The sequence below is a fragment of the Otolemur garnettii genome, unplaced genomic scaffold (assembly GCF_000181295.1).
Source record: "Otolemur garnettii isolate 467f Iridium unplaced genomic scaffold, OtoGar3 scaffold00004, whole genome shotgun sequence".
Classification (NCBI taxonomy): Eukaryota; Metazoa; Chordata; class Mammalia; order Primates; family Galagidae; genus Otolemur; species Otolemur garnettii.
This window is the reverse complement of record NW_003852399.1, coordinates 7,823,518-7,832,783: the sequence shown is the minus strand read 5'-3', so window position 1 is coordinate 7,832,783 and position 9,266 is coordinate 7,823,518. Positions and strand designations below refer to the sequence as shown.

The following is a 9,266-nucleotide window of genomic DNA, read 5'->3' as shown; positions in this document are numbered from 1 at the left end:
AATGAAAAATAGATAAACTCAAAGCTGATTTCCTTAATATGAGGAGAGATTTTATGCATATGTCTGGAACAGCCACACCACTCCTAAGGCACAACAAATAAGATGTTGAAAATCATGGAAGGACATTACACATCATAGTTATAGGTCACTTTCAGCTCTAAATATCTATAATTCTTTGACCCTGGGGTACCAGCTGCACTTCATAGTCTTTTCACTAGCCACCTGACCTTCAGCAGGTAATTTAATATCTCTGAGTTTCCCTTTTTATACAGTAAGGTTATAAAAGTGACTGTGAGAGAGAAAGAATGCACGTGTGTCTGTGCGTCTGTGTATATTTTGGTCCATTCCTTCCCCCGCTTTAGCCCAATAGATTCGGATAAAGTAGATTCTATCTGCTAATTCCAAAGTGACACAAGGTACAGGCTGAGGCTAGAAAAATTCATTTCCTGGAGTTATCAGGAAAGCACTACGTTTCCTGGGTTGCTTAATTAATAAAACAGCGGATGTGGAGCTCTTTGCAGGTGTCTTTGCCATTACGGATAAGAACCTACTTGAGAATGACGCCAACAGGGATGAAACTAAGGATGAGGAAGGAAGAGGGAAAGCTCCCTCATCTCCCTGACTCTACAACTTGAGTTGGATTCATCTTCGCCCAGAACTATCCCAGATTTTGTTAAATTATCTGAATGAATAATATTTTATCGATTGTAAAAGCTGGTCCATGCTGAGTCTTCAGTCATTTGCAACCAACCAAGGGCTAAAAACGTGATCTTTCTAAAGATTGCATTAGATGATGTAAATGAAAGCAGTGGATTAAATTAAGTGTAGCTTTAGTTTCTTCAAATCAACATTGTAAGACCCTCCATCCTCATCCAAAAAGAATTTTCACTTGTTACTATCAAATTTCATAAATTTTACTACTTCTGATTCAAGGTGAGCCAAAAAGCATTGTGTATACTACATAGATATTATTTTAGTTCATAAGTCACAATTAGTTCAGTTTCTACTCAGCCTTTGACATACAACTATTTCCATCAACAGCAGTTCTGCTGAAGATGTTACGGAAAGTCACTCCCAGTATTTACTAACAGCAAGGAAGTCACAGATGCCAGATCACTGGAATTGTTCAGATTACATTTGATTTGCTGAATGCCCACACCCACTAAATTTCTACACTATAAATTTTTTTTATTAGAATTCTAATGTATTTGAAAACATAGAAATGAATAAGGTTGGGGGAAAGCATGGGCTATAAAACTAAAAGACTATAACAAAATTTGATTACTTTGATAGTATAGAGGGCGCTATGAAGAGTATTTGAATAGGAACCTGGTGCTATCATAAAAACTGGTGGATAAAATATTTATGTATTGTGCTCACTTCAGCAGCACATATACTAAAATTGGAACAATACAGAGAAGATTTGCATGGCCCCTGCACAAGAATGACATGCAAATTCGTGAAGCATTTCATATTTTTCAACTATGGCCCAAGATGAAGGAGGGAGAAGTGGGGCACAGGAGGGAAGGAAGGAGGTCAGATCGAGAGAGGGTGAATGGTGGGATCACATCTATGGTGCATAATGCAAGGGTACTTGTCGGATTTATTAAGTATAGAGTATAAATGTCTTAACACAATAATTAAGTAAAGGAAATGAGGTTTATATTAACCAGTGTGATATAAATGCTCCTAATCTATATGAAATCAGCACATTGTACCCCATACATGCATTAATGTATACATGATCTATGAGTTTATGATTTAATAAAAAATTAAATAAAATAAAAAATGTTATCATAGATGTAAAAAATGCTTACGTATTTTGAAAGTTACAGAAAATACAGACAGATCAAAATGGGAAAATGTCCACTGGATTGGTGATCTTACTATGATAGAGCATTTTCAATATAGTTAGGGAGGTGGAACTGAGATTCCATGGGGGGGGGGGGAAGAGAAAAGAAGCAATAAGGAAGTGCAGACACTGATTATCAAGTATTTTTTTCCTAAGCTCTGCTGATAGAATAGACAGAATCAGAAGGAACCAAAAATAATAATAATTAATGAACTGAATAGGAACTTACCTACTCAGAATTTGATATATTAATCAAATTCTTATACATCTTATAATTGAGTTAAAAACTGGAACATCAAAGCACCCTCTGGACTGATCTGGACTGACAATTCATAAGTTCAAATAGACCTTGTTTCTTGAAGATAGAGATGGTGCCTGCTTTGAATGCTCTACATCTAGCTCTATTAGTGAATGAGAGTAGCTACAGAATTGGAAATAACCATGTGAGTAAACAAACAGGTTAAAATTGCTAATTTTGTCACAGTTAATTAAAACCATTTCTGATTATTTTATGCTTACTATGCAAAAATTATTGATCACTGAACAAATAAACTATAACCTTCAAATATTCTATTGAAAAATGGTCCAGAAAGGCAAAAATTAGGTATATTAATGACATTATTGTTAGTTTTCAAATTTATTGAAAATTTAAAGGGAAAAAAAATAGGTAAGAAAGAAATGAAAGAAAATTCTGAAGTCATAGAACAAATTTGAAGGAAACAAATTCTAAGCCTCTCGGGACTGATAAATTTATAAACAGTAAGCATTAATTTATGCTTATAAATTTATAATTTATAAATTTACACTTATAAAATTAATATAATTTATAAATTTATAATCTGTAAGCATTAATATATGTCTGACCAGAGAAAATAAGATCCATTCTTCTAATCAAAACACTGAATTTATGCTTGAAGGAAGAATTTATATGGATTGCATATTAGCAGTTTTACTAAAGCAGTACATGAAGAAGCAGTTACAAATCTGAACATAATCTTTCCTGACTACTCCAAGTCAGCTGCCATAGTGTCTTACGTCTGGTTCTTAAAAACAAAGCCTAAGGCAAGACTATATGTGCCAAGTGTTTATTAAGGAGACACTCCCCAGGGACCTGGTCAAAGGCATAGAGAAAGAGGAGTAGGGGAGTGGGGTAGGGGAGGCAAGAAGAGATGGGATTTCAGATGAGTCCAGCCTCAGCTGGGATGCTTTAGTCTTGGACCAGTCATGATTATGGTCTAGGCCATGGCAGGTGGGCAGGCAGGCAGTAGGTAAAGTTCCAGGTGGTATTGGGAAGATGGTGATTTTCTCTAATAGCTCAAAAGTAATTCTCTACAGAGAGTTGAAGGTCCTGGCTTAGCAGCAAAGTACATAGAACTGGAGTGATGCAGGCACAGACCCAGAATAAAGGGATCAGAGGGGACCTGTAGAGAGCCCCTATATGGCTCATGGTCTGGGAGAGCTACTTTGGACTGCCTTACTGTGCTTCTCTTCCTCCCCATTCTATCAGAGAAGGGAAAAAGTCAAAACTTATATTTCATAGACTTCCTTGCAGCTAAGGTTCTATATGAGAAATAGTGTCTGGGAGAGTTGTACAGTAGAAATGAGGTAGAAAAACTGTCCCACAGCTTTTGGCTGTTGTTACTCTCTCAAGGTCATAAAAATGTGAACATTGCTTAGAAGCATTTGGTGAGCATTTTTCCACATAATGCAGTTGAAAAGCAGTGGTGGAACACACACAAAAAAGTGAAACTCTTAGGAATAAACTTAGCTGGGGAAGCAAAATACTTTTACACTGAAATCTGCAGAGCATTTTTTTAAAAAACTAAAAGCATAGATAAATGGAAAGACATTCTATATTCATGGACTAGAAGACTTAATACTGTGTCTATACCACCCAGAGTAATCTGAAGATTCAATGCAATCCCTATCAAAATCCCAATGGCAATTTTTGCAGAAATTTTTAAAAAATCTTAAAATTTATATGGAATTTCAAAGGATCCCAAATATTGAAAACAACCTTAAGAAGGAAAAACAAAACCGAAGGCACCAAACTTGTCAAAACACATTACACAGCCACAATAATCAAAACAGTATTACTGTCATAAAGACAGACATACAGACCAACGGAACAGAATAAAGATCTCAGAAATAAATCCTCACATATATATGCAAATGAGCTTTGATAAGGTATCAAGTCTACACAATCATGAAAAAACAGTCTGTTCAACAAATGGTTTTAGAAAAACTAAATATCTATATGCAAGTTGGACTCTTACCTCAATGGATTAATCAAAAATAGATTAAAGACCTAACTGTAAGACCAGAAACTGTAAAACTTCTAGAAGAAAACACACAGGAAAAGCCTTCATGACATTGAATTTGTTATGATTTCTTAGATATGACACCAACAGCATGGGCAACAGAACAAAAATTAGCAAATGGGGAGATATTAGGCTTAAAACTTCTACACAGTAAGAGAAACAACTAACAAAGTGAAAAAACAACTCACAAAATGTGAAGAAACATTTGCAAGCCATATGTCTGATATAGGATTAATATCAGAAGGTTAAATAACTCCCATAACTCAGCAACAAAAAACAATAATTCAATTAAAAACTGGGCAAAGAACTTGAATAGATATTTCTCCAAAAAAGAAAGAAAAAGAAAATAACAAATGTTAGTGAAGATGTGGAAAGTTGGAACCCTTGTGCACTATTGGTGGGAATGTAAAATGGTATAACCACTATGGAAAATAGCATGGAGGCTCATCAGAAAATTTAAATGGAAGTACCATATGATCTATAACCTCAGCTCTGGGTAAATATATCCAAAAGCATTGCAAACAAGGTCTCAAAGAGATATCTTCATTCCCACAATCATTATAGCATCATTCACAGTAACCAAGAAGGGGAAGCAATCTGGCTGTCCATCTACAGACCTATGAGTAAAGAAAATGTGATTTATATATACAAATTACTCAGCCTTTAAAACGAAGGCAAATCCTATCACATGCTCCAACGTGGATGAGCCTTGATGACATCCTGCTAAATGAAATAAATAAGCCAGGTGCAAAAAGGCAAATATTACATGATTTCACTCATAGGAGGTGTCTATACTAACCTCTTAGAAGCAGAAAGTAGAATGGTGGTGGCCAGGGCCTGAGGGGTGCAGAAAGGAGGAATATTCAAGGAGTATAGAGCTTCTGTTTTGCAAGTTGAAAAGGCTCTAGAGATCTGTTGCACAACAATGTGCATCTAGTTAACACTACCGAACTGTACACTTAAAAATGGTTATGATGGTAAAACACAGTATGTGTTTTCACCTTGATTTTTTTTAGAGAGTATTGGCAGTGGTAGAGACTACTTGTGCTGCCAAGTACTCTGTCTCTGAGTGTCCACCCTCCTGGTTCTGATGGTGGCAGCAGAGTAGCAGAGTGGTAGCTACAGCCTTAGAGGGAGTCCTTGTAGCAGTGTCTGTCAGACTTTATTGTTTTAATTAATTAATTTTTATTAAGTCATAACATTGTACATTGATGCATTTATGGGGTTCAGGGTATTGCTTCAATATACAATATGAAATGATTACATTGAACTAAGTAACACATCCGTCACAATTATGTCATAGTTTATGTGTTGCACACAGGCCCGGGGGGTTTATTTAAATCGTGTTTTGATTCAATTAGTGTGGGACAGGGTGGAGACACACAAGCTCCCAGGTGATGCAGCGCTGCTGATGCTCACACCACACTTTGAGGACCAAGATCAGTTCTGTAGGGTTCACCATATGTCAAACTCTATTCCAGGTTCTAGAGTGATACATAAGAAAAACAGTAAGGGCTGTGTTTCAATGAAGCTTACATAATATCCATGAGAGACAGTCAACAAATAAAGTGAAAAGTGGCTCTGAGCAAAAGACTGTTAGGCTGATCAGGGATCAAGATTTAATCGATCTCTCAATTTGACGCATACATGCAAAGACGTCTGGATCTTAGAGACGACAGCAAAGCAATTGTGAGTCTTCTGATGGGAAGGCAAGTCTTCCACCTGCATAAAAGACTGGGATGAGAAGTCAGGGCAGAAGACCCAGTAGGTGTTTTCTTCACCCTGAGGTGTTGGTCAGGAAAAGTGAACCCTAGGAAACGTTCCCAGCAAACAGGTCCCAGAGCTTTGAAGTCTGGTGAAAGCCTCATAATTGTAGAGTGTGGGCAGCAGGACAAGAAAGTCAAGATAAAGCAAGGAAGAGGGGGAAAGAGAGAAGGGAAAGGTGGAGGAAAGAAGAGAAGGCTGAGAAAGAATAAAGAGAAGAACCTGGTTGTCTGCAAGTCATGAAGCTCCACCTACTGCTCAGAGAAGGTTTTGCATTAAACATTAACAGAATCTTCTCTTCCTGGAGGTAGAAAAATGATCCAATTTAGTGAATTGGACGGGGTGTCGGGATCCCTCCAGCTCATTCCTAAGTGTGTGACCTCAGGCAGGCCTTTCCATACTGCAGCCCCTGTGATATCTTGATCACACCCTGTAAGAGACGTCAGAGACAATGACCTAGTTAATCTATGTCTAGACCACAGACTCACAGAAACTATGACATAAGAAATATGCACCATTTTAAACTGCTAAATTGAGAATAACTTTTATGTGGCAAGATACAACTATTAATAATGTAGGTTGTTTACCTCAATAGGCACAAAGCCCTGTGCTTCTGCATTTCCGTGACTCTGAATGAGTCCAAGCTAATCACAGACACAATAGCAGTAATAAGAAAGGGGAAATGCTGCAGTGCAGCAAAGCTAATCTGTAATCTGCAATTCTCTTGATTTTCACTGATGTCCAAGGCAGTAAGAGACGCTCTGTGGTTAGGTTTAAACCCTTGGACCCGTCATTCATGGCTCCAGATTGGACTAATGGGATTTGAGATTTCACTCCCTCATCCAGCTATTCTCCACCTGAGATGTCTAGCAAAGCCATTGTAATGTAGCTCTAGCACAACAGACCTTAAGAAAATAGCAGTACTATGAGCCTCTCAAATGTATAGAATACCAGATATTAAAAAAAAAGTGCAGGGCTAATCTATACAGCAATGTTGGAAATGAAAAGCTTTTCACTGAGTTTTATGCACTTGAGTAGACAAATTTTCTCTACCACTGTTCTTCACTTTCCCCCCTTCTATGAGGTCTGGAAAAATGGGTCTACTTCTTTCTCTGGTGATTCTTTCCTACCCTATTCCACCCACACACATATACCACTGTGATTTTTAAGTGTAGGCAAGTAATCATCAGGAATAAAGCGAAATTAGCCAAATTGGCATTGCTTGTGACTGAAACCCAATATACATTGTTCTCCACCAGAAATGATAGAGTTAGAATCCTTGACTCTTTTTCAAAGGTGCCACAACCCTCTGTGCCATATTGATCTCTAAGTCATGTCCAGGCAACCACATCCTTTCCCAGGCCCTGGGATAGCTGAACATTGCACGGAAGGCAGCTAGGTTAGGTTTCATCACATCAGGCAAACTAGATTGCCCGGGAGGGATGGGATGTGGCATCATCATTCAAGGAAGCTTGTTAGAAATTGGAAACTCAGCCCTCAGCCCAGATGTACTGAATCAGGATGTACATTTTATTTTTTATTAATTGATTTTTTTTTTTTTTTGAGACAGAGCCTCAAGCTGTGGCCCTGGGTGGAATACCCTGACATCACAGCTCACAGCAACCTCCAACTACTGGGCTTAAGCAATTTTCTTGACTCAGCCTCCCAAGTAGCTGGGACTACAGGCACCCACCACAGTGCCTAGCTATGTTTTGGTTGTAACTGTCATTGGTGTTTGGCAGACCCAGGCTGGATTTGAACCCGCCAACTCTGGTGTATGTGGCTGGTGCCTTAGCTGCTTGAGCTACAGGTGCCGAGCCATATTGATTGATTTTTTTATTTACAACTGACACGGTGATAAATGTTTAAAGTGAAGAAAGTACATTTTAACAGGACCTTCAGTGAAGGGTGAATCACAGCCCTTGCATCAATCTTAGAGTTTATCATTCTTTCCTAGAAGATATTCCTAAATTGTCTAAACAATAGAAACTCACAGGACTCATTCCTGAATCATCCTCCATGCTCTCCTTTCCCCATTCCAAACGGCAAAGAGTTGGGAGTGAATGCTGATGTACTTAGATGCAGGGGTAGTTGACAATTATCTAAGATAGGGTCAACCTTATGTTTTTAATAATTACTGTATGTTTGTAAGCATAAACCTAATGCATGTGGAAAATATTTTTAAATGCAGAAAATATTTGAAAATAAACCTCGTAACTTTCCATCTAATCATTTAACATTCAGATGTATTATCACTGCCTTTCCCTCCACGCATAAATGTAACACATATTGAAGTAATATACGTATGTTGACTATAGAAACCCAGCTATTATAGCAGAACTGAATTTATATGGATACCATTTATGCAACTGTTGTAAACAATTGTTTTAATTAATAATAAATGTTGAACATTTCCACCTGTCATTAAACATTCAAAATGTGATCGTTTTGCTGCATGGTACTACACTGTAAGTTGCAAGTAAGCTCGTACTTGTTTATATATACTTCTTTTTCTTTTTTTTTTTTTTTTTTTGCAGGTTTTGGCTGGGGCTGGGTTTGAACCTACCATCTCCGGTATATGGAGCCAGCACCCTACTCCTTTGAGCCACAGGCGCCACCCACTTATACATACTTTTAAGAGAAACCTGGCATGTATCCTCCACAAACCCAGGCATTATTGAAGCATTACCATATTGTCCCCAAGAATCTATTAATGCTGAGCACGTAGTAGGTGCTCATGGCAATATTCCTTGTACTGAAGACAGAATGGCTGGGCACTTTATAAATATTTAATCAAATTTCACTCATAAAAGTTACCTTAACAAAGTCTTTCACTCTACCTCTGATGGGTGATTCCAAAATGATTTATCAATGGATTGTACTGATATAGTCCTCATGTTCAAGAAAGCTTGTGAATATTGTGGTAATGTGCAGGGAACTGCTGATCTGGAATAAGGTCAGGACAAGGAAGGCTGTGAAGTAATATCTTAAGTGTCAGTGATATCCTTGTGATTTGAGTCATTTCTAGATATAGTTCATCAGATGAACCTCCGAATTGCTTTGTACAAATTTTGAAGTAGTATTGTGTCCCTTCCAAGGTCTCGTATTTTATTATTTCAGGAAAACCCACCTCTGGGCCATCTAGTGTTCAGGATTCTGTTCCAGTTGCAAAAACATTAAGAAGGACTGAGTACCAGAAGCCTAGCTCTGAATACTGTTCTTGTGTCTTGAGAAAGATTATCTCAATAAAAATACCTCAAGCTCAGCACTATAGGTATTTGGAGCCAAATAATTCTTTGTTGTGGGGGGAGTGGAGTATCTTGTGCATG

General features: G+C 37.7%; 1 non-coding gene across 1 annotated transcript; it reads left to right on the top strand.

Moving 5' to 3' along the window:
• Positions 1-1,372: 1,372 nt before the first annotated feature.
• LOC111728152 lies at positions 1,373-1,479 on the top strand. Its single transcript, XR_002775537.1, has one exon. It is a non-coding gene; the product is annotated as a U6 spliceosomal RNA (small nuclear RNA).
• The last annotated feature ends 7,787 nt before the right edge of the window (positions 1,480-9,266 follow it).